The 26,119-nt window shown below is 40.5% G+C and overlaps 1 protein-coding gene across 2 annotated transcripts in view; it reads left to right on the forward strand.

Annotated features, from left to right (window-relative positions):
• Window positions 1–2,336: 2,336 nt before the first annotated feature.
• traf3 (TNF receptor-associated factor 3) overlaps window positions 2,337–26,119 on the forward strand; it is an 81,421-nt gene continuing 57,638 nt past the window's right edge. For both annotated transcript variants that reach the window (XM_048537050.2, XM_048537052.2), the window contains exon 1: window positions 2,337–3,050. The gene's annotated coding sequence lies outside the window, so the exon portion shown is untranslated. The remainder of the gene's footprint in view (window positions 3,051–26,119) is intronic.

Here is a 26,119-nt window from a genome sequence, read left to right on the forward strand (position 1 = left end):
AATGAACAATAGATCCCTTGGGAGTAGTGAGGGACAAAGAGACCTTGCTGTACAAGTCCATAGATCCCTGAAGACATCAGCACAGGTAGACAGGTTGGTGAAGAAGGCATACAAGTTGCTTAGAGATAGTAGGAACTGCTGATGTTGGAGTCTGAGATAACAAGTTGTTGAGCTGGACGAACACAGCAGGCCAGGCAGCATCAGAAGAGCAGGAAAGTTGACATTTTGGGTCTGGACCCTTCCTCAAAAAAAATTGGGTCCAGACCTGAAACATCAACTTTCCTGCTCCTCCCATGTCTGCATGGGTTTCTTCCAGGTGCTCCGGTTTCCTCCCACAGTCCAAAGATGTGCAGGCCAGGTGGATTGGCCATCCTGAATTGCCCATAGTGGTCAGGGATGTGTGGGTTATAGGGGGATGGGTCTGGGTGGGATGCTCCAAGGGTTGGTGTGGACTTGTTGGGCCAAAGGGCCTGTTTCCACACTATAGGAATTCTATGATTCTCTGATGCTGCCTGGCCTATGTTCATCCAGCTCTACACCTTGTTATATCACACAAGAAGCTTGCCTTCATTCACTGGAACAGAGAATGTAGGAGCAGGAAAGCGTTGTTTTAACTTTATAAACCATCGGTTAGGTCACAGATGGAATACTGTGCACAGTTCTGGTTGCCACACTGTAGGAAGGATGTAACTGTACTAGACAGTGTGTACCAGATATTCACCAGGATGTTGCCTGAAATGAAAAGTCTAAGTTATGAGGAGAGGCTGTGTTTGTTTTCCTTGAAGCAAAAGAGGCTGATGGAGGATCTCATTGAGGTTTACAAAATTATTGCAGACATAGACAGAGCAGATTGTGAGAATTTCTTCCCCATGGCAGACATAATTAAGACCAGAGGGCATTAGTTTTAGGTGAGGGAACAAATGTCGTAGAGGAAATCTGAGAACAATTTTGTTCATCCAGAAAGTGGCAGGCATATGGAATGTGCTGTCTGAGAGGGTGGTGAAGACAGCTACTCACACAACATTTGAGAAGCTTCAGGATGAGCACTTAAAGTGCCAGGGCACAGTAGGCTATGGCTCAAGTGCAGGTAAATGGGATTAGTGTAGTTTGGCGCTTGTTGGTCGGCATAGATATGGTGGGCTGAAGGGTCTGTTTCTATGCCATATGACTCTATGACATGGATAAGAATTCTCAAGCATGATGCCTCAGCGTGGACACCAGCACAGAGGAATTGAGATTCTCAAAAGCCACAGCTAGGAAGACAGAGACTGTCAGTGAATGAGGAGGGATGACATTTGTAAGGTTGGGAGAGCTGAGTAAGGTGATGAAGGAATGACAAACATACAGATTTTGATGGGGTTGGGGACTAGAAATTGCCCTCTTACATTCCTCCTCACTTGTCTGTTGAGAAATCCTCACACACATCATCCAAACGGGAATACTCCAGTGTGTTCCTGGACAGAATGCTGGTCTCCATGTACTGGGAACTTCATCCTACACTCTGCTGACTGTGCGCTAACCTAAGCAAAGTACCTTATTGCATTGCAGCAAGAACAACAGAAGAGTGTCAGAGATTGATTGTGCAGTCACATTTCATAAGCATCAGCGAAAGTGAAGATAATCCAACATAATTACCAATCTTAAGATTGGGCTCTTTTGGTTCAAGACAGGGAGAGAAATCTAGCTGGACAAAGTCAAATGTGGTGTTGAGGGAAGAATGAGAATATATTTGGGCATGTTGTCCATAGGCGGTGGAAAATGATAGGGGGTGTGGTTGTGAAGAATACATGGACAGAAGGATCAAGGTTGTATTTGAAGGAGACACGAAGGTGAGTGTTGTCTAGAGAGAGACACAGGAAGTACTGAGGTAGTCTGGAAGCCAGGAAAGGGAGTTGCAGTCCAGAAAGGATGGAGTCAAAACAAAGATGAACTCAGAAGCATCACAGCGGAAACGACGAGAAAACTGGCTGAGGAGGTCGGCTGAGTGTGCTGGTGGGAGAGGAAATTCCAGGAAGGCTGCAGAAGAAAGCAAACAGACGATGTCAATGACAGTGGCAAAGTCCGCAAAGTTGTTTGTAGCCAATAGGAAATCTTATTCATCCACTTACATCAGGGGTTCCCACGTTCAGATAATGTCACGACCTACCGAGTTTCATGGGAAGGAAAGGGGACTGACGTTTGATATTTAAACAAAAATAAGTGGGCACAAGTATTCTAATTTCAGAAAGGGCTATTTTGAGGAGTGGATGTAGACAAATCCCATCCAATGAAGGAATCAGCCCGATTTCGCAGGCTGATGACATCAGACGGTGCAAACCTCTTTCATTCCAGCCAAATTGCAGATGCCGTTGCATTTTTTTTGCATTTGGATATTTGTTAACGTCACTGATGCCGAGACCGGTGTTCTTTTTCTACTTTCTAACAACCCACGATTTCTCAATTTAACTACTGCAAACCTTAACCTAACGCGAAATGTTTCAACTGACATATTTGGCAGCCTTTCGATTTAACATGTGCCTCAGCAAATGTTGATTCTAAATTCCAGCCAAGTAGGAGCCGCTAAGATGGTCCACATAAACGCCACTTTTTAAAGCACTTGAGTCTCTCTAAGGCACGGAGTTGCTGAGTGCAGTGCTGTAGCTGTGTGTGTGTGCGCGCACTGGGTGTTATATTGTTTAGAGAGAAGGGGATTTCCAGAGGCAGAGGAAGTGATATTGACATAAGGGGCTTTCCAGCGAGAAGAGTCAGTCATTGCAGTGAATGGATCCGTGCTAGCACCAGCGGCAGAAAAAAAATGGGGAATTTTAACATTGTGCAATCGGTCATTTTCATTACAAGGCGTTCAAAATGGCAGCAATGAATCAGAGGTGCTTTTCGACTACATTTTTACCAGAAGACGCCGTTTTCCGGTTGGCTGCTCCGCGAAACTGACACGTTTGGGTCCGGGACTGAAGGATAGAGAGAGAACGAAGTGAGTTCGAGGGGGAAGGACTAGGAAACACAAAGGGGCCGACCGTGACTCGGCGCTCGGATGAAGAGCAGCATTTGGGGTTAGTACCGGTTCATGGTCAGTCGGGAGCTGAGGGGTGGCTGGTGGGAGGGGAGTTTAACGTTGTCCGAGCCGCACTGGGAGCTGCCTGCCGCCTGGCAGAACAGGACATTTCTCGCTCGGTTCAGCCAGGCATTTGTGCGGGGAGACTTCTGGGTCCTGTAGCTTTGGTAGGCGGACTCTCTGGCTCTTTACATGAAATTCAAAAAAAAATAACAGACCAAATAGAGAGACCATCATTTATTGAAAGCCCTGTCCGCTCTCCATGGAATTTGGTTTAAATTGTGCTCAGGCTCAACGTTCAGGATTCATCCATACCGCCGTTCAATACCTGTTCTGTTTGAAGCCCTAAGTGCGAACTGAAATTAGATATACTGTAGTGTACAGAATGAAGTGGCCTTTTAAAGATCAGACATACAAGTTACACAGGCTGCGCTCTGTTAAATGGTAAAATGATGTAATGTGAGTGTATCGATTTTAAACATATGTCTGAATGTTCCAGCTTGACCTTATGGTGAAACTTGCCCGACTTTAATTACTTAAAGAGCAGTAGTTAAACAGGGAGGTGAGTGAGGTGCTCTGCATGGAGCCTGTGCCTGGCACTTTGTTGTTAGGTCTGCTCCTGTTACCCCTCCCGCAGGATAGCTGACAGTGCCCCCACCAAATCGCCCTACATTGCTCACTGAAGATGTATCCCCATGTCACATACCTTTTCATCGCTCTTCAGAATCTTTGACACCTGTATTATCAACCAATTCTCTGCATAAGGCCTTTTGCTTTATTTGGAAGGAGTTGCTAATTATCAAGCCTGTGAGATTGCTTTTTTAATGGAGTTGTTGCTGGATCTTGTAAATAAATTGAGGATTCTGCTTCATCCCGAATCCAGTTCATTCCCAGAACAAGTAGAATCTATTAACTCTCTGCACACAGCTCCAGTCTTTATGACACAGATTTGACAACATTTTGCTTGCAAGTTTAATAATGGTGGGAAGAGGCACTTGTTGTTTGTATCCTGTATGCATAGGTACAATAAGACCTGAGATGAAAACTAAAATAGCCATATAAGTAGAATGAAAGTACTTATACTCCAAGGCAAAGAAAAAAATTTACAAGTGGTCCCTCCTTCCTTCTGTCATTGCACCCCCTGCCTGAAACATTCTGAATAGAGTTACATTTTACTGTTGCTCTGTGTTCTGTTTTAAATATATTTAGCACTGGGGATTGCTACAAACTTTATTCGCTACGGTGCTAGATTTCTTTTATCAGCAAAATTTGAAAAGCTAAAGGCTTTAGCAGACTAGTCAGCCTCAGTGATGACAAAGGAAGAATGACCTTTTTGTCAATCATTAACACTTCAGTTCCGTCTATAAATACTGCCTGTCATATTGTGGATTTCCTGTAGATCCTTCTTGTTTCGGTTTTCATATGGGTTAGGAGAGTTTGAAATATGTGGATAGGCCAGGAAATAGTCTCAGGTGTTGAATGATCAATTAAATTTGTTGCGGCTTTGTTTACGGGCTTAATGTTGTCAATCAATCTGGTTCCACAGACAGTACCTGAGCTGGAGATCATGGTGCAAATGCTTGCATTGAAGTTCAATCTTTAAAAATTATTGTTGGTTTTTCCTCATATTAAGTCCGATTTTGTTTTATCATTAGCATTACTGTGTAATAAAATTTGGCAGGGTCATGGATCATAAGTTACAATGGTATCTGGAACATTCAAACACGAGAAATCTTTCCCCTCTTCTCAAACTTTGCCTTCTCTGTGGGCTGTATTGATGCTTTGCATTAGTATAGGTTTGTGTGTGTTGGAAGAGGCCATTTAAGGAAAATTCCAAGCAAAACGCTTGATGGTGCTACTGATCTCTTAGTAAGTTCAGTTTTTATCAGAAGTTGGCGTTGAATTTTCCAGTCAATAGTTGACTGTTGACATAGTCAATCTCTAGTGGATGAAACTTGAACATGACTAATGTTGGCTGATCCAAAGATTAATGATGGAATTAGGATCCATGTGTACAGGTCAGATTGCCTGTTCCTGAATTTGACAAGTAAAGATGGAAGAAATGAAGCCCCAAAGGTTTTGTCAAGGTCAAAAACTCAATCTTTTTAAGTTTACACATTTTCAGGAGGAAGTAAGTTTCATTTCACTAAATGGTACGTTTTCCCTAGTTTTGTATTCTCCCCTCTCTTTCTTTTCTAGCTCTGGTGACTTGTCTTGAAGTAGAGTTCCACAGGTACCACAGTTCTCTGCAGCATTACTGCACAATTCAGAAAAAAGTATTCCTTGGTTACTATTCCCAGATATCTTGTTCCAAATGCCATTTAGTGGAGAATCCTAACACTATATTGGAACAACTTTCAGATTTCCCTATGGCCAATTTTAGTCAGAAAGATGGCACTTTTTGTTGGGGCCAAGTTTTTGTTGTTTCTGATGGTGAAGGGAAAGAAATGTTAAGTAGTTATCTGTTGTCATTCTTTAAATTTGAATCTACATTAGACAGTGTGCAGTTTTTTTCGTTCACTTATGAGACGTTGGGCATCACTGGCTGGTCAGCATTTACTACCTGTCCCTAGTTGCCCTTGAGAAGGTGGTGGTGAGTTGCCTTCTTGATCCACTGCACTTCGTGTGCTGTGGGTTGATCCACAATGGCCTTAGGGATGGAATTCCAGGATTTTGACACAGCAACATTGAAGAATGGCAATATATTTTGAAGTCAGAATGTTAAGTGGCTTCACTGGGAACTTGTAAGTAGTGGGGTTCCCATGTATCTGCTGTCCTTGTCCTTCTACGTTGAAGTGGTTGTGTGTTTGGAAGGTCCTCAATAAGGATGGTCGGTAAATTGCTGCAGTGCATCTTGAAGATAGTAAACACTGCTGCTACTGAGCTTTGATGGTGGAGGATGTAGTGCCAATCAAGCGAGCTGCCTTGTCCTGGATAGTGTCAAGCTTCATGTGTGTTGTTGGAGCTGCACATATCCAGGCAAGTGGGGAGTATTCCATCATACTCCTGATTTGGGCCTTGGCTTAGGGGAGTCAGGAGGTGAGGTGCTTGCTGCAGTATTCCTAGCCTCTGACGTGCTGTTGTAGCCAAAGTGTTTATGTGACATGTTCATTTGACTCCAGTATTCTTCAGAGCTTTATTCTGTGTTTACCAAACATTCTCACAGAGTCGCTGGGTAACAATCAGGATCAGAAATTTTTTTTTTGTCTTCTCAATCCTGGGGACGCTGATGCTGGATTGCAACATCTCACTGCTTGCTATGATCTGCTAACTCAGCATGAAGTTGTGTTGAACTTGGGACCTCTCTGGGTTTTATTGTGTGTTTAATCTATTGGGAAGACGGCGGTTAGTTTACATTTAGAATAAAAACAGAAAGTGCTGGAAATACCAACGATGCCAGGCAGAATCTGTTGGGGGGAGAAACAGAATAAATTATTCAGGTCAATGACCTTTATCGTCAGAATTGATGAAAGGTCACACATCTGAAATGCCAACCCTGTTTCCATCTCCAGACTACTGCCAGACCTGCTGGGTGTTTCAAGCATTCTCTGTTATTTTAGATAGCCACCATCTGCAGTACTTTGCTTTTGAGTCTGCGGTAGTTATATTGTTGAGTTGTATAGAAAGAACATAGATTGTTCAGTTTCATAACTTGGGTTTTAGTGCACAGGGAATGTGAAGTGTAGCAGTCTGTAAAAGATGGTGCTTGTGAGCGGCAGCTCAGACCCGAATGTGTCTACTTCTATTAATTAGATGGGAAAACAATACACTTTATATTTCAGTGTATTTTGTGAAACACAAGCAAAACCAGATCTGCTAACTACTATCATGTAGGATTTTAATATCCATGTCTGGTATGTATGAGCAACTTTTAAATTTCTGTTTAGTTTGTTCAATTTATTTCAACCTCTTTCCTTGTAAGTCCAAGACACAGTGTTGTCACTGGAAGTATCTCACAGAGCTGTCAGTAATAGTAAGTTGAGCAAGAAGATTATTCATTGGTCACAATTCCCAAAATAATGTTTTTCACCTGATGTGTAAAAAACATGATTAAACAAAGATTTAATCTGGTTCTTTAGCTAAAAGCTGACGTAAAAACTAAAAATCCTTCCTAATCTTTGGATCCTATTCTTGTAAAGAAAGAAACTATATATAAATACCTTTCACAATCGTGGAATATCTTAAATGTTTTACACCCAATGACTTTTGAAATGTAGGTACTGTTGTAATATGGAGAGATTCAGACGTCAAGTTGCACCCAACAGATCCCATATAATAACAATGGTGTTGGTGAAAGTAGTTGAAAGGCAAATATTGACTAAGGCACCAGAGAGCACTTCTTATCTTTTTGCCAAATGATGCCATGGGATCATTTACACACAAAACGGCAAACATTGCAGCATTGCACTCAAATGACAGCATATAGATCCAGTTCTCTGGAATGGGACTTAAATTACTTTGTGAGGGTACTTTTGCTGTAATTGGCAAGAAGTGTACGTAAGGATAAGCAACAAAAGAGGAAACCATAATTGTTGAGAAATCTTCAGTCACCAATATTGAAGGAAACTTTAGATTATGTTGCTTTTACACAATTTATAGTATTTTTGTGCCAGAATGGAGGGAGAAATGATTTCAAAGAACAGGGGTGTCTACTTCTTTCCTGTGGTGAGTACCATATATGCGAGCTCTCTCACTCTCTCACTATTTCACATGAAATGAACATTTCATATTACATGCACGTACTGTGTACACTTCTTGTGTGTACACTTAGCGAAACCTTTAATTAGTGGAATAGTTCTGTGCTGTGCATTCCAGGAAAAAACCCAACCGCATTCCTATATCTATTGTGGTTATATGGTCACCGTTGCAGTGATGGCTGATGCATTGTAATTTGCTTAAAAACAACAGAGTTTGAGATTGATGTACAAAATTGTGGAATTTTCACTTTATCATTATCTAATGTCCTTTGGTGAGGTGCTTGTGAATGTTCAGCAAGGTCAGGATGTGCTTTTGTTCATAGTAGTAAAGTCTTCACTAGACTTACTGATTGAAAAGTTACTTTTTAACTGAGATGCTGAAGAGCAGCTCATGTCTCTGGAACCTTATCTTGAAATGTGCCGTCACACTCGAGGGAGAACATTGGAAGGAAACAAATGAAATGAGGAATATCTCATATTTTAGAAGCTGTGCTGTAGCAATTCAGATTGATCTGTGAAAATCACAGTATTAACAACTGTAATTTACCGTTTAACATTGCTTTCCATTTCCCTCTTTCCATGATCTTTGGTGTTCTGTTTTTCTTTTAATAATGTGCACTATTAATTGGAAAACATTTGAAACTTAGTTTCTGTTGTGGCATGCAGTATTGTGGTGTTATGACAGAAATTTAAAAAGATCACTCAGCCCCTTGTGCTTTATTAGGACTGATTTCCCAAAAAAACTAGGGTCATAGAACCTTCTGAAATGGCTAGGATTTTTTTTCATCAATAGCTTGGGGAAGATTCATGTCTTAAATCTTTACTGAAATGCAGTTAGGACAAGAAGTTTGAGACTTTTCAAATTGGTTGACACTACTGGTTAGTGGTAAATTGTTGCAAGGTACATTTTGCTTTTAAAAAAAAGGGTAAAAAGAACAACTAGCTTTTATGAGAAGTATATAAGCAGCCTAGAATAGGGAGAAATTGCTAATTGTTTTTCGCCAGAGTTTAGAAGGACTTTATCAATTGGTACTTTATCAAGTGCTGAATTTGTTATTCTTGACTGAGGTACCTATCAGGATGCCACAACTGGCCAGAAGAGCTGGTAGTGGATGGTGGGAAAGTCAAAGATTCCAGTCTTCTCCTTGAGTTATAATCTTTGGCAAATGTGACAACCAGATAAAATAGCCTCATGATGCTTGCTGAAGAGTTTCCAAGATGAAGAATAGTTATTTGATTGAGGTGTAATGGGAGACTGCTTACATCTGAGAATTGTGCCCTTCAGGAGAAAGGGAAGAAGAAAGAAAAGTGAAAATTGTTTGCACTATTCTGGAATATTGCTGCACCAACTGTGTCATGACTGTGGTACTGATTTTGATGTGTTGATGTTGACTGTGTCATTGAATTATACTGCAACATTTCACTGATAACTGTTGAACTCTGTAACCAGTGAGACTATTTCTGAGTAATGGATCAAACTCTGAAACTAGGGAAAAATATTTGCCTTGTATCTGACATGATTTCTTCTGATCATTTCCTGCTTTTCTCCTCATTGCTACTTTCTTCAAAAGGAGAAGAGCTTTGCCTACCAGTCACTACCATAACTAATTTTCTTGTCCAGAATGCATAACAAAAACTGCTAAAATGGGTGCTGTCTAGATTTTTTTTTTCTCCACTCTTGGTTGCTGTAGGAAGCATTTTAGTGATGCTTGGCAGTGTTCTGAATTGACAATCCCACTTACATTCTAGCACTGGTGACAGCCTTAGAAGCTGGGGTGAATGTGAAATCTCCAGAAGGGGAGAGAGCCTTATTGAGGTGGCTTCCCCAGGATCATTTGATATGGTTTTTAATTGGCACAAATTTTTAGTTCCTTTCTGGCCACAGTGGGGTGGAAGTGCCAGAGGACTGGAGGACAGCAAATATGGCTCCATTTTTTTAAGAAATGTGATAGAGATGAACCAGTAAATTACTAACCGATGAGTCTCACATCAGTAATAGGGAAACTGTTGGTGAAAATGCTGAAGGAGCAAATTAATACCCACTTGGAAAGGCATGGGTTGATCAGTGATAGTCAGCATGGCTTTGTCAGAGGGAGATCGTGCCTAACAAATTTGTTAGAAAACTTGATCGTGTGTGGATGAGGGAAGTTCAGTTGATGTAGTTTATGTGGATGTTAACAAAACTTTTGACAAGTTCCCACATGGGAGATGGATTGAGAAAGCTAAAACACATGGAACTGAAGGAAACTTGATGAGATGGATCAGAAACTGGCATAGTAATAAGACATAAAAGGTAATGGTAGGCTGTTTGAGTGATGGAGGCCAGTGTCCATCAATGTACCACAGGGATCAGCACTGGGACCCTTATTGTTTGTTATATACATAAATGATACAGATGAAAATGTGGGAGGAATGTTAAGCAAATTTGCAGGCAATACCAAGATTGGTCGAGTCATTAATAGTGAAGACAACCGTTGTAGGTTACAGCAAAGTATACAAGGGTTGGTCAGATGGGCAGACCAGTGGCAGATGGCATTTAACCCTGATAAATGCCATGTGATGCACTTTGGATGAAGAAATAAGATGAGTGAGCATTAAATGAATGGTAAGACAGTGGGTAGCTGAGAGGAACAGAGGATTTTGGGGTAATTATTCACAGATACCTGAAGTTGGCAGAATACATGAATAGAATAGTTGAGATGGCATATGGGGACACTTGCTTTCATCAGTTGTGGCAGAGAATATAAGAGCGAGGTGGTAATATTACAGTTGTAGAGAGCATTGGTTAGGCCAACAGCTGCAGTGCAGCATACTGTTTTGGTCACCGCACTGCAGTAAGGAAGCGATGGCATTGGAGTGAGTACAGAGGAGGTGCACCAGGATGTTGCCTGGGATGGAGAAATTGAGCTAGAAGGAGACATTAGGTAGGCTTGGATAGTTTTCTTTAGAGCAGAGAAGACTGACAGGGAATGTGATTGATTTGTATAAGATCAGGAGGTATATTATCACGGTACATAGCAAGTACCTGTTTCTCTTGGTTGAGGGGTCAGTCACGAGATGGCATAATTTTAGGCGAAGTGACAGGAAATTCAGTGGGGATTTGGGAAAAACTTTCACTCATTGAGCAGAGGGAGTCAGGAATGCGCTGCCTGGGTAGGTGTTGGAGGCTGGGAAACTTACAGCCTTTAAAAAATATTTAGATGAGAACTTCAAATATCATAACATTCAGAGATATTGGACAAGTGCAGGAAATTGGAATGAGTGCACTTTTAGTTGTAGTTATTGTCGGTGTAGACTCAATAAGCTGAAGGGCCATTTTCTGCGCTGTATGAAACTATGGTTAGTTGTGGGTAATATAGCAATTACAGCTGGCAGTGGAAGTCTGGCTTTCCAGCAGCAGTCAGCAAAGCAATTTTCTCCAGCCACTAGAAATTTTATAATGTTTTTGACTTTCAAACAATTGTGGAAATCCGAGTCTGAGAGAGGTCACTGTGCAGGCTACAGGAAATCTTGAAGAGCCAGATCAGGACAATATTAAAGAGATTTGGGGGGAGGGGGTAAGAAGGGGGGAACAAAAACAGGCAAATGAGACTAAAGAAACAGCTGGCTGTATTTACAACAGTGGATTTGAATTATGTATTCTATTCAATTCAACATCAATTGAATTCAATATATCAATTCAACATAACTTGTATTCTTGTGATACCTTTTACGTCATTGCTAAGCAAGCTCTCAACCTCTTGTTAAGCTGATGCACAATGCATTCGGTTCAGGTATATGCAAACCTCCTGAATAACTTTCTTTGAATTCCTCTGCATTGAGATCGCACAGCAAAGTACATATATATGAACAATTCATTGGGAATTGATGTGCATTGTAGTGATATTGACTCAGTGGGGGATGGCTTGAGAAATTTCCCTTGTGTTATTCCTCATATTGAGTTTCTGATCTCTGATGTAGTGAGGTACTATACTATTGAGATGGAGAGAAATTAAAATAGGGATGTTGACTAACCGAATGGAACGCTTGGTAGCTAAACTTAAGAAGTCCCATTAACTGAAATCAGCGATCAGTTTGCATGACTGCAGTTTCATTTGAGGAAGCATTCGAGGCAGAGAGGATTTGAGAACAAGGCAATTGCTTCTCAGAAGAGTACAAGAACAGTGGTGTTGCTGTTAACATTTAATTATCGCACAAGGATCTACTGAAGGATCTCTCACTTTATAGTTCTTCACCTGTCGCCAAGAATAAATGAAGCTAATATTGACCACAAAGCGTAGGGAACTGACCCATGCGTACTGTACCATAAAGTGCATTTTTGCTTGTGGCTCGAAGCTTCAATCTGTATTGGAGCCTTGCTTCGGAATCTGTATTACACCAGTAGAAATTGTATGGGAGGTGTCCAATTTGAATTGACAGTACTGTATATGACTCTGACCCTATAATAGGAGTAAGTGGGACAAAAGACATGCTACGTTATCCTGTTTGTAGACATGACTTATAATTCACATGATTTTGAACCACGCATTTGTGAACTGAAAGCAGTTTTTATTTAAATGGTGCGTGTTTACCTTTGCTATTGTAATAAAGAAACCTACAAAGAACCTACAGCACAAAAACAGGCCCTTCGGCCCTCCAAGCCTGCACCGATCAAGATCCTCTGACTAACCTGTCATCTATTTTCTAACGGTCTGTGTCCATTTGCTCCCTGCCCATCCATGTACCTGTCCAAATATATCTTAAATGACGCTAACGTGTCTGCGTCTACCAGCTCCGCTGGCAACGTGTTCTAGGCACCCACCACCCTCTGTGTAAAGAACTTTCCACGCATATCTCCCTTAAACTTTCCTCCTCTCACTTTGAACTCATGACCTCTAGTAATTGAGTCCCCCACTCTGGGGGGAAAAAGCTTTTTGCTATCCACCCTGTCTATACCTCTCATGCTTTTTTAGACCTCAATCAGGTCCCCCCTCAATCTCTGTCTTTCTAATGAAAATAATCCTAATCTACTCAACCTCTCTTCATAGCTAGCACCCTCCATACCAGGCAACATCCTGGTAAATCTCCTCTGCATCCTCTCCAAAGCATCCATATCCTTTTGGTAATGTGGCGACCAGAACCGCACACAGTACTCCAAATGTGGCCGAACCAAAGTCCTATACAACTGCAACATGACCTGCCAACTCTTGTACTCAATACCCCGCCCAATGAAGGAAAGCATGCCATATGCCTTTTTGACCACTCTATTGAGCTGTGTTGTCACCTTCAGGGAACAATGGACCTGAACACCCAGATCTGTCTGTTCATCAATTTTCCCTAGGACTTTTCCATTTACTGTATGGTTCGCCCTTGAATTTGATCTTCCAAAATGCATCACCTCACATTTGCCTGGATTGAACTCCATCTGCCATTTATCTGCCTAACTCTCCATTCTATCTATATTCTGCTGTAATCTCTGACAGTCCCCTTCACTATCAGCTACTCCACCAATCTTAGTGTCATCAGCAAACCTGCTGATCAGACCACCTACACCTTCCTCCAGATCATTTACATATATCACGAACAACAGTGGTCCCAGCTCAGATCCCTGTGGAACACCACTGGTCACAGGTCTCCAATTTAAGAAACTCCCTTCTACTACTACCCTCTGTCTCCTGTTGCCCAGCCAGTTTTTTTTATCCATCTAGCTAGTACACGCTGGACCCCATGTGACTTCACTTTCTCCATCAGCCTGCCATGGGGGACCTTATCAAACGCCTTACTGAAGTCCATGCATATGACATCTACCGCCTTTCCCTCATCAATCAACTTTGTCACGTCATCAAAGAATTCTATTAAGTTGGTAAGACATGACATTCCCTGCACAAAACCATGTTGCCTATCACTGATAAGCCCATTTTCTTCCAAATGGGAATAGATCCTATCCCTCAGTATCTTCTCCAGTAGCTTCCCTACCACTGACGTCAGGCTCACCGGTCGATAATTACCTGGATTACCCTTGCTGCCCTTCTTAAACAAGGGGACAACATTAGCAAGTCTCCAGTCCTCCGGGACCTCACCCGTGTCTAAGGACACTGCAAAGATATCTGTTAAGGCCCCGGCTTATTTCCTCTCTTGCTTCCCTCATAAACCTGGGATAGATACCATCCGGACCTGGGGACTTGTCCACCTTAATGTCTTTTAGGATACCTAACACTTATTCCTTCCTTGTGTCAACTTGACCTAGAGTAAGCAAACATCTATCCCTAACTTCAACATCCGTCATGTCCCTCTCCTCGGTGAATACCGATGCAAAGTACTCATTAAGAATGTCACCCATTTTCTCTGAATCAGTGCATAACTTTCCTTCTTTGTCCTTAAGTGGGCCAATCCTTTCTCTAGTTACCCTCTTGCTCTTTATATATGAATAAAAGGCTTTGGGATTTTCCTTAACCATGTTTGCCAGCAATATCTCATGTCCTCTCTTAGCCCTCTTAATCCCTCGTTTCAGATTCGCTGTACATTCCCGATATTCTTGCAAATCTTCGTCTGTCTTCAGTCACCTAGACCTCATGTATGCTTCGTTTTTTTCTCTTGGCTAGTCTCACAATTTCACCTGTCATCCATGGTTCCCTAATCTTGCCTTTTCTATTCCTCATTTTCACAGGAACATGTCTCTCCTGCACCCTAATCAACCTCTCCTTAAAAGCCTCCCACTATTCAAATTCTGCCTATAATGTTGAAGTTAATGCAGAACTGGTATTTTCAAACAACGGATGCTTATTGCTCTGACTTTATATTCTTAGAACAGGATAAATCAGGACATGTGGCACAAGTTTTGATTTTTAAAAAAAAGTTGGTCCAGATAAACAAAATGTTTAACAATCCTTTTTATATAATGAGATTTACTGACACAGAAGGTTAAGTATTACTTTCCTTGGTTAAGTGCCAGTCATCATAGAATCCCCATGTTGTGGAAACATGCCATCAGCCTAATAGGTCCACACCGACTCTTCAAAGAATATCCCACCCAGACTCCCACCCCCACCCTATCCCTGAATTTCCTACGGCTAATCCAACTAACTTGCATATCCCTGGGTGTTATGGGCAATTTAGCATGGCCAATCTGCCTAACTTGCACATCATTGGACTGTGGGAGGAAACCGGACCACCGGGAGGAGACCCATGCAGTTGTGCTGAGTTCTTTGGAGAATTTTCCACCAGGAGGCCTAGCAAGGTGTTACGCTGTATCTGTTACATTCCAAGACGGATTAGGAGGCTGAAGTGTTTAATAATAGGATCTTTATGAAGATGATACTCACTTTGTAGGCAGCAAAATTAGGCTCCGCTGTTTCGCATCATTTAATGGCTGATGATAGTGTCTCTTCAAGCAATAGTCCACCATACTCACCCACAAGTATCTTACCAAACTTGTCTCAGTAGCTAAACAAAAAAAAACCCCAAAAACTGCAGATGCTACAAGTCAAGAACAAAAACAGAAGTTGTTGGAAAAGCTCAGCAAGTCTGGCAGCATCCGTGAAGAAAAAAAAAATCAGAGGTAATGTTTCTGGGTCCGGGGACCCTTCCTCAGAACGGGAGGGGCTCACCTGGGGAAAGGTCACCAGACCCGAAACGTTAACTCTGACTTTTTCTTTGCAGGTGCTGCCAGGCCTGCTAAACCTTTCGGGGAAAACTTCTATTTTTGTCTCAGTACCCGGCCCCTGTGGTGTCCACTTCTCATCCAACTGTAGACCAATATTACCATATGCCACTCTCATTTCTTCTCTGAGAAGCAGTTCCGGTTTCCCCAGCATCCATCATATCGCCTCATTGCCTGCAGAGCGCACTATAGCAGGATGATATAACGTGCTGTGTCCGGACTACACTGGAGGAACCCCAGACGCCCTGGAAGTGTATCTTCAGCAGCCCCATCACATGTTCCACCACGGTCCTGTTTGCAGCCTGTGCGCCAATCTGGTGAAGGTGTGATGCTGGCTGAATAACTAACAATTTTTATATTTAAAAGGGAGTCTCAGTTGCACTCTGACCCCTTCCCTTCCTAGACCTACATCAACCATTCCATTTTTAATTACATTCAGTACAGTCCTTTGTCATATTTTCGTGGCGTATGATGAATGTTGCCCTCCCACAGCATCCTCAAGCAATAAGATGTTCTTGTACAGTATTGATTTCATTTGAGGTCTTGATGCTGACTTCTGCATCTTTGAGATGACAGTGTCAGATTTACAAATGCCAGTAGCATGGTGCAAATCACCAGCTGAAATGTAAGCATGTTAGGTCTTCATGCATTATAAATAGGCAAGGAAATAATTGCACATGAAATGTAACTGGGGCTTGCAAGCACATTCTTCATGAATTTGCCACCTTCAGTGTTCTGGCGTCCAGCTGGTATGGATCCTGTGCTTTCGCCTGTGGGTGACTGCATTCAGCCCAGGCATTATCCCAGCCATTTTCCAGTTGCATTTCACATTTATTGAACAGCAATTGAAGGCAGGGTAAGTAGCATATGATAGACACCATTAGCATTGAGCTCCACCTGTTCATCAAGTACACCTACTCCCCTCTCCAGAGTCTCTACTTAGATCTTGCTGTACCCCAACAGCCGATTTTCATGCATCCCCCATTCACCCCATACTGATGTAGAGACCCACCATATTTAAACTGTGTCCTCCTCTTCGATCAGTGCTAACATCCCTCTAGACTCTCCCCTGTGGATGCCATGGCAGTGGTCACTGACAATAATTCCCCCTCCTGTGGCCTGCCATGCCTTCTGCTATTCCAATGCCTCAAGTACCCCCCTGCCATCACTGCCGTCTTCTCCACCCTGATATGTGCCTCCCCTTTACCCCCTGCAACAATTAACAAATAGCCCCTGAACTGTAATTGCCCCAGAACTCTGACTGACTTTATTGAATAGCGCCTGACTGTGGTGTTTGCAGCTCCCCAATAGACAATTCCCTTGATTACTTGTGCTGCAGCACTGCCTGTTCACCCACTCCCTGTACTGTAGTCAGAAATGTCTCCTGACAGTAGCCAAGGCCTTGGACTGTGTGTGTGGGATGCCCTAGCAGACAGTCTACCCCTCTCCCTTTGATGGACTGAGGACTTTCACCTACTTTCTGACAAGGTCATTCGGTTTAATAAACATGTTTTCAGCCTGGGCAGCTGGCATTTGCTGTAGGTATGCCCTGATGTGCCATAAAGTACGATGTCCAGCAGCCCTTCTCCCCCACCAATAGATCTCTACACACAAGTAGCCTGAATCTATGACTGTGCAAAAGAGCATGTTAATACTGAAGTGACAACAAGCTACCTGGTTTGGCATGGCCTGAATACTGCAAGCATGTGTGCTGGTGTTAACCAAATAAGCAAACAAACCTAAAATGTTTCAGAGATAGTAGGAACTGCAGATGCTGGAGAATCTGAGATAACAAGGTGTAGAGCTGGATGAACACAGCAGGCCAAGCAGCATCAGCACCGTTCCGAAGAAGCATCTAGGCCCGAAACATCAGCTTTCCTGCTCCTATGATGCTGCTTGGCCTGCTGTGTTTATCCAGTTCTACACTTTGTCCTAAGATGTGACCTAGTCTAATCTGCGAACAGTGTGCTTGTTCCTGCACACACACATCTTTGCTGCAGCCTTTCAATGCTAGTTGTCATGCACCCTATAATAAAACCCTAAGTGTTCTGCAAGTGGCTTAGAGGGGTGCTCAAAGGATTGTGTGGGGAGGTCAAATTTTGGATGCCATTGGCTGTGGATGAGGGCTGCTCATGGATAATGCCCTGAGATGATATTTGGTGCTGAGCAACACAGAGGCACCTCACAACTACTAGTGACCTGAGGTCACCAAGTACCAGGGATTAGAGAACTCTTGAAGTCTAGCACATTTGGTGCATTTTGATATGATAAGAAGGTAAATATTATCAAGGTAAGTGTTAACAAATATTAATGCTGTTAATAAAGTGTTTAGCTATCTCTCATCCCCCTAAAGTGGCAACTCCAGCAGCCCGGCAAGAAACCCGCCTTGCCATTTAGCAAATGGATAAAGATGGAGCAAGCTGCTTGTGAACTCAAGAGGCATAACGGGACTTTCCATAATGACTCTGCAACAAATCTTGCCATTGTCCAGTATCTCTTTCAGGCCCCTATGAGATAGTGCCCAAAGTATTATAGAAGTCATTTGCTAGCAGCTTTTTGTTTTCCCCAACTTGTTGGTCTCTTGGAAGGTTACCATTTAAGTGTTCAGAGTGTTTGGTAAATTCTTTAGCGCTCGAAAGTTATGAATATTATGCGATTCTTTTAAAATTCGTGATGTGGAGGTGCTGGTATTGGACTGGAGTGGACCAAGTCAAAAATCACACAATACCAGGTTATAGTCCAACAGGTTTATTTGAAAGTGCGAGCTGTCAAAGTAGACTTCACCTGACAAAGGAGCGGTGCTTCAAAAGCTTGTGATTTCAAATAAACTTGTCAGACTATAACCTGGTGTCGTGTGACTTCTGACTTCTAAAAATCAGTTAACTACATATTAAGCTTGAATTAGGGTTGGACTTTGGGAATTGTGTAGTTTCTTTAGAGCTGTTATTGATTCATGATTTCTTTGTGTGATGTAAGCCTGTAATTCACACCCAAACATTTGTATGTCTCGCAGAAAAATTGGTGTCGTTTTGTGTTATAATGATCTATGATCATAGAGTCAACATTTGTATGATATGTACTGGCGTAATTCTATTTTGCATTATCGATTTTATCAGAATGGTGTTGATAACAACAGTGGAAGAACTCCTGCTAGTTTAGGTATAATGGACTGAAAGACATCCCACTGTTTCTAGGAGTAGCATCCTGAATTGATATTTGTGGTGAATATTTTTATCTTGAGTATACCTTCAGTTATGACTAGAGTCTGACTTCAGGATTTACATCGAATGCCAAACATTCTTCTCTGTAGGGTGTACTAGCATGTGGGATTATAGAGTTCATTCAACTCTTATCTGAAGGATACTGCAGTTGTCTCAGACTCTGGAATAATGTCGCATGGCAAGAACATCCAAAATAATTCACTCTCAATAAGGAGTAGAGTTATCCTGTGGAAATGAGCCAGATGACACCATGGCAACCTCATTAATATGCTTGATAGTAGTTCATCAGTTATATCTCACCTGTCTGTATTAGTGGAATTTAACTTGTTAAAGATTCAGTGATAAGAAAGAGTTTGAGACTCAAAGGAAGAGTGAGTTCAGGAAATAATTTGATTATGGTTTCCCTCTGAATTTTGTATATGCGTTAAAAAAAATGGGAAGCAAAAGTAGTGAGTATTATGCTATATTCAAATGGTGGGCTAAGTCACAGACTTTATTTAATGGTGTAGCTGTTTTTGAACCTTTTTTTTTGCTTTTGAGGACTGTGGACTAAAATGGGACAGAACTGTTTTAAGACCAGTGTTTGAAAGTCAAGTAACCTGGCATTGGTTGCAGGTATCATTTGAACAAGCAGCAATTGACGTTTAAGTTACAGATGATTTGCAGCTGAGAACATTACTGATGCAGTTTTTGCTGGGAGCAAGAAGCTGATTGGTCTATGGAATAGTGGCCAGTTATAAATTAGAGTTTTACACCTGTCAGTTGTGTGATTGGTTCTCAGGTGTCTGAACAGCTTGGAGATGAGAAAAAGATATATTGAGAAAATTCTTTGCCAGAAATACATTTTTGTGTCTATTTCTTCCCCTCCTTGGAAACAGTCTCTCTGTTCTCTGCAGTTAAAACTCAGTGTAAACCCAAAGAAAACCAACTTATCTTTCCTGCAATTGCTGTTGTAACTGTGACTTTTAACTGGTAAATCTTTAATGGATGAACCAACCTTGTTTCTTACCAGCAGTGGATGTATATGGAGAGATGCCTGAAGCAACATGTTGGCCAGCAGAGAAATCATAAGAATTATCCCAAAAATAGAATGGGAACAAAGATTATGGAACCATCTTTCCAGTCATTCCCCTTTGTCCATAAGCTATTTTATTCTGTCTGTCTGTGTGTATAAGAAGGAGTTTGTAAGGGCATTGGTGATCTAATTAATAGTGTGCTGTCTGTTTATAACTGTTTACCTGTAACTTAAGTCTAATTACTTGTAATAAATTGTTAAATACAGAAAACTAGTTCATGCTTTCTATTAATCTAGGTCTGAAGGTCACATACATGGGGAACTTTGCAAATGTTTTAAAAAAACCTTTCATTTTTGTGATGTCTTTGGGAGTAGTGGGATTTGATTTCCAGTGTGCTATTAAGTGAGTCGTAACAGGGTTGTCAGCTTTTAAGACCATAGAAGTAGAAGCAAGAATGGACAGTACAAGGTCCTGGTCGATCTTGGGCTTTTATTCCAATTTCCTGTTCTCTTCCCTTGTTCGTCTGTTGGAATTTTCAGAAACACTCCCGAATGATTCAGCTGTGGGCAATATCCGATTTATAGCAAAGTTATAACCATATGGTATAATAGTTATGGCCTATATGTAAATGTGGCATTACTGAAATTAATTAAATAATGCAGTTCAACACACATGTCTGATGCTTCAGATGGATAATCTATATCCAACAAATGATTCAGTTAGAGCACAGTACATGATTTGTAAGTCCATGGAAGACAATTAGGAGATTAATGTACTTGTTCACTTGTTAACTCCCATCTACAATATTTGAACTATTATCCACATTTCCAGAATAACCATTCCAACCAGTGATATCCTAAAGGCTTTATGTCTGTGGACTTTGTTCATAGTTTTGTGCTGCTTTGGTTGGAGTATAGGTAAGGTCACATCAATGATTGTTTATGGCAAACATAGTGAATTTCACTATTTCCGTGAGGTCATAATGCTGAAGTACTATCATCTGAAAGGAAATATAGCAGTGGTCAGCATTTAATACTTTCTTTGTAAATATCAAATCGTTTCAGACAGCTGTTTGTTCCCGTTGGATTAAACCCGCTAGTAAATTCATCATTTAGCTGAGGTTCACAAATTGTGTGAAGAAAGGTTTGGCATTTTATTGCCTTATAGAGTCATGAGGAAAAACTCTCTACATTCTGTCTGTGATTATGCAATCCTCTGGGAACCAAAATTTGGAAGGTTTGCTGGCTACTATTTGTGTACCAACTACCTGAGGCAATTTCGATGCTTTTGTAATCAGTTGAGCAGATTAAGTTGTTTTGTGTTCAATCGCAGAAAGATGTATTTAATTCTAGAGGTTTTGCATAACTCTGGTCCAGATTTGTGCAGAATTTTCACCTGAGAGGGTGAAGGTTAATTTAATGCAACTGATTTTATTGAAACTTGTTGCTTTGCTTTTCAGTTCCCTTTCCATATTAGTGCTTGATGCATTTGTTTGTTTAGAGTTCCATTGGAATCATTAGCAATCCTGAAGTAGTTTGTTCGTTCCTAATTTCATAATGGATCTTTTATAATTCACTGTAAGATCCAATAATCAATTTGATTTTTTGTGCAAGATCTCTTCGAACTACTGTTAATGTCCAAACATAATGAATTTGTTAGTGATAATGGCTTGCAGCTAAAAGTTCTATACAGAACTGTCCAGAAGTTTTATTTATAATGGTTAACTTACCTACAGTGTAACATTCACCACAGATAATCTATTTAAACATTCAGCATTTGGCTAGTGAATGCCACTCTGAATGGGGTACCCTTGTAAACTGCAAGACTGTGTAATGTGTATTTCTGACGGCTAAAATCAGTGGTACTTTAAACCTTAAAGTTTAGGCAAGTTAAATTTATTTATATTAAAACTTCTATGACACATTGACCAGTCGTAACCTAAATGAGTAATGGGATGATGTTCGTCAAACCACTGTGAGGAATTTTCCAGTGATATTCAGCTACACTTTCAAACCTGGTCTGAAACTAATGCAGGGTTAGTTCATAACTGTTACCTTATGGCAGATGACCTTTTTTGAGATGCTTATCCTGTAAGTTGAAATAAAACAAAACAAAACAAAGTTAAGTCTTAGAAAATGGTGATGCATCTTCATATCTGTACTCTAACCCACTTGCGACTGCACAGTAATGTATGATCCCAGATTGAAATAAGATGTTTTCCATATCCATTTATTAATCAGACTGATCAACTAGCATGAAATAATAGGGCATGGGTTAAAGCTGTTTTACTCAATGCTGTGTTCATTGTACTTCAGAGGTAATTATATCCATTTGATGTTTTGCCTGCACTTTATAAGTTCAGTCCCTAGCTATTAATTTTGGCAGAATGTTTAATTCCATATATGCATCTTGTAAGTATGGCACAAGAGACATTTTTCCTTTTTGAAATAATAATTTTACTCCAGTCCTTGCTAAACTCCATTGTAATTTGAAAGTTGTTCTATCTGTAAAACCCAAGAAGCGTCAATTGAAAATCCCAGTTTGGATTCTTTTTGAGAATTACCTGTGAAGCTGTAGAGCTTCTGATCATTTTCACTGAAGACTTTTTGGTGAAATTTTAATATTTTATTCTCAAACTTATTAATTATATTAGCTGGAGAGAACCTAGTACTGTAATGAATAGCAGCATGTTAGGAATTTTTTAGTCCCCAATTATTTTAAGCAAGTCTTTTTTTTTGAGAAAAAGCAGCTATTTAATAAGATTGGATAACACTCGAGGTTGGATTCAGTCTGCTGCAATAGAACTGGTTCCAGTGGGGATGGAGCAGTTGAGTAACAGCCTAGAAATGGAAATTGGATCAAATGAACATTTATTCTCAACAATTTAAAGTTTATTATCCAAATCAGATTGCATTATTTATGGCATGTAAATTGCTAATGGATTGTAAGCCTGGAGTGATTTTTTTTTAGAAAAAAACTGTAGGGGGATGACTGTATGGAAATCTTTCAAAAATAGGCTTATTGAAAACATCATGAAGGATTTGCAGAATGTTTGCACCTCAAACAGGTGAATGAAGCCCTAAAATTCCGATTTTGTTCCTAGCTCCTTCATTACCCCTATAACCCGTCTTTTGTATCCAGTTTTATTAGACCTTTTCAATGAGAATTGGAAAGCAGCCTTTTGGTCAATAACAGAAGTTGCATTTATTTAATTAATATTAGTTTCATTTAGATAGGTGCCTTTTATTGCTCCAGATGCACAATATAAGGCCGGGGCAATTGGATTCTCAACCACAGGAGGAGATATTGTAGAGAGGAGACTTTGTTTTAAAAAAAAGACCTGGAGCGGTACAGGGTTTAGGGACAGAAATTTGGAGCTTGCTGTCTAGGTATTGAAAGCATGGGTGCAAATGTTGCAGGAATGAGTGAGGAAATACCTGTGAGGCTGAAGTCATAAACTTTCTCTCCAACATTATTTTGTGCTTCAGGAATGATACTGTGGAGGGAACTGAAATGTGCCAGTATAAGTCAGCAAAGATTGGGCCATTGTGTGAGTCAGACTTGACATAGAAAGCAATTCTAATAGCAATTCTGAATAGTTCAGAAGGTGAAGGATAGGATGCTAGACAGAAAAGGGCTAGTTACATGTTTTACACGATCATAGAATTGTTAAAGCGCAGAAGGAGCCAATTTAATCCATATTGCTTGAACTAGCTCTTCAAATGAGCATCATTACCTCGTGCCAATCTCCTACATCTTCCATATTTGCACACTGTTTCTATCCAAATAATCGTCACATGCCCATACCTCCACCACATTTCCAAGCAGTGCGTTCCGTATCCTAATGATTCACTGTGAGAAATTGTTTTTCTCGCATCCCTCTCGATGTGTTAAAAAAGCGTTTTAAATCTATTCCAGCTTGCTCCAGCTCATTTTACGAGAGGGAACAGTTTTTCCCCATCTATTTCTGTCCGGCCCACTTATGATTTTGAAAACCTGTATCAAATTTTCTTTCAGCCTTCTTTTCTCCAAGGAGAACAATCCCAACATCTTCAATCTATCCTTCCAACACTAAAGATAAATGAAATCTGTCATTTACTGAAAGAATGAAGCCACAAGATTCCACCGCTTAAAAGAAAGGATTTTACAATACAAGAACTAAACAAAGCAAACAGTTCCCAATAGCTGTTCACCTTGGATTATCTACTGTATTTTACCGTGAATCGCAGTATTTTACAATCACTTGTACTTCAAACCTGAAATCCTCTCAACCTGTTCCTCGCTCCTGGCTCAACACTGTGGGTGAAAGTCCCTTCATTTACTACAATTGGTTCTAAACATTTTCAACAATATCTTTTAATGTTTGAAATTTTGTGAACCTTCCTTTCACAGGTACTTGGTAAGTTGATTGCTTTTAAATTATGTTCAACCCTTTGGCACAAGCATGACCCATCCTACTTTCTTTCTTGCTGACTCCATCTCAGAAATACTCTTGATCAACTTCTGGCCTCAAGTTGCTTGGCAGACTTTCACTCTCACTGCCTGTTCCCAAGCTGAAATGTTTCTTAAACGCATAAGTAAACCTCACGCAGATTGCAGGGACCTACATTTCTATCATGGTGTCAATGTAGCGCATCTGGGATGTTCCAAAAAGAAATTTAAGTTAATTATCTTTTACCGTCATAAAAGTCTTTTGACTCAGTGACCCACATGGCTTATTTTCACTTCTAATAGAACTAACCACTCTTTTCTTCAGATTTGCTGATTCCACCCAGAAATACTCATGTTTACAAATGTCCATGCAGACTCAAAATGAAAATACCTGATCCTGAGTTCCACAATAATAATGAACCTCTTGGAAAAAAAACAGGACAATATGGCATATCACTGTCTCTGGTATTCCATCTAATTGAAAGGCATTTGATTATTTAATGGGTTCTACCCATCTAAATCTTGGGGACCTCGAGGCATAGTTGCAACATCACTGGACAAGTAACTTTGAGGCCTTGCCTAATGGTTTGTGGATATGGGTTCAAATCCCACCGTGGTGGGTGGGGGAATTTAAATTTGATTAATACATTTGGAATTGAAAATCTCAGAATTGGTAACTGTGAAGCTATCATTGTTATAAAATAGCATCTAGCTCACTAGTATCTCTCACCTTCACCCAGCCTGGCGTACGTGTGGCTGCAGACCCACAGCAGAATCGTTGACTCTTAACTACCCTCTGAAATGGTGTAGCAAGACATTCAGTTCAAGGGCAATTAGGCCTGGGTAATAAAAGCTGATCTTAGTAGTGATGCCCTCATCCCATTTTAAAAGAAATGTTCTGACACCTGAAAGAACACTTACTGCTATATACTTTGGGTGGTCTAGTAAAGTCTGACTTCCGGAAGCTCAGTTACTTTGCACCTAAATAATTTCATTTTTTCGGAACTTTAAAAAAAAAACTTTTAGATAGTAATGTGAACCATAAAACTAGTTGATTAAGACAGAATAAGCCTTTAATTGTCAAATTAAGATTGTCTTCTTGGATCTGTTAACACTTTGGCTTGATCATCTGTATGTGGCAAATAATTTGGGTCATACCAAAGTTTGATTGCAACAGGTAATGATATTTCAGTATTCTTTATTTGACCCACAGTCACAGTCAAACATTACAATGAACCATTTACTTTCTAGGAGGAACTTAAATGATTTTGTGAGACAAAGTGAAACAAAGTGCATGAACAAACAGGGAGGACTTAATATGGAAATCTTTCACCAATAATCTATCAATTCGATACAACAATTGAAACACAAATGACTATGATGAATGTAATGTCAAAGAGGCTGCTGAATGGAAATCCACATTGATCAGGTTAAATATTCACTATTGAATGTTATCTGCTCAGTGCTATGTCTCCAGTTGTTCTCACTTTGTCCACCAGCTGGCATAAATTAACCAATATGGCTGATCATCTTGGAAAAGTACGCCAATCTACAATGGGTTACCCTTGTTATTGGCTATTGCAGTTGCTTTAACTATGTGAGAAAAGATAGTCGAACAATAGGACTTTTTTTGTGTGTGGCAGAGTAGAAAGAATTAATCTAGTCATTGACTCTGATTAAAGTATCTATATATATCAAGAAACCAGACTAAATGACCTTCATAAAATGTCATTAGGTCTGAACATGGATTGAATCTCGGACCTGCTGATTATTGTAAGGGAGATTTTTGAGATTCTCAGTGTTCAGCCACACCATCCATTAAAACAAACAGCCTTATTTTGGCAAAAAAAAGCAGTGACTATGCAAGTCCTGCGGAAGGTAGTGTTTAAGTGAGTGATTGTGAAAGAGCACTGTGACCTTTACATGAAGGTTGGTGCCTTCCCCTGCAGATACTTGGAAATAGCGGGATGAAAACTGGAGACCTGTGGGAAAAAATGCTTCTTTGTTATTTAAGACAATAAAAAAAGACTTATTCTATACAATGGAATAATTGTGTCATCTCA

This window comes from Stegostoma tigrinum, chromosome 10 (genome assembly GCF_030684315.1).
Source record: "Stegostoma tigrinum isolate sSteTig4 chromosome 10, sSteTig4.hap1, whole genome shotgun sequence".
NCBI classification, from domain to species: domain Eukaryota; kingdom Metazoa; phylum Chordata; class Chondrichthyes; order Orectolobiformes; family Stegostomatidae; genus Stegostoma; species Stegostoma tigrinum.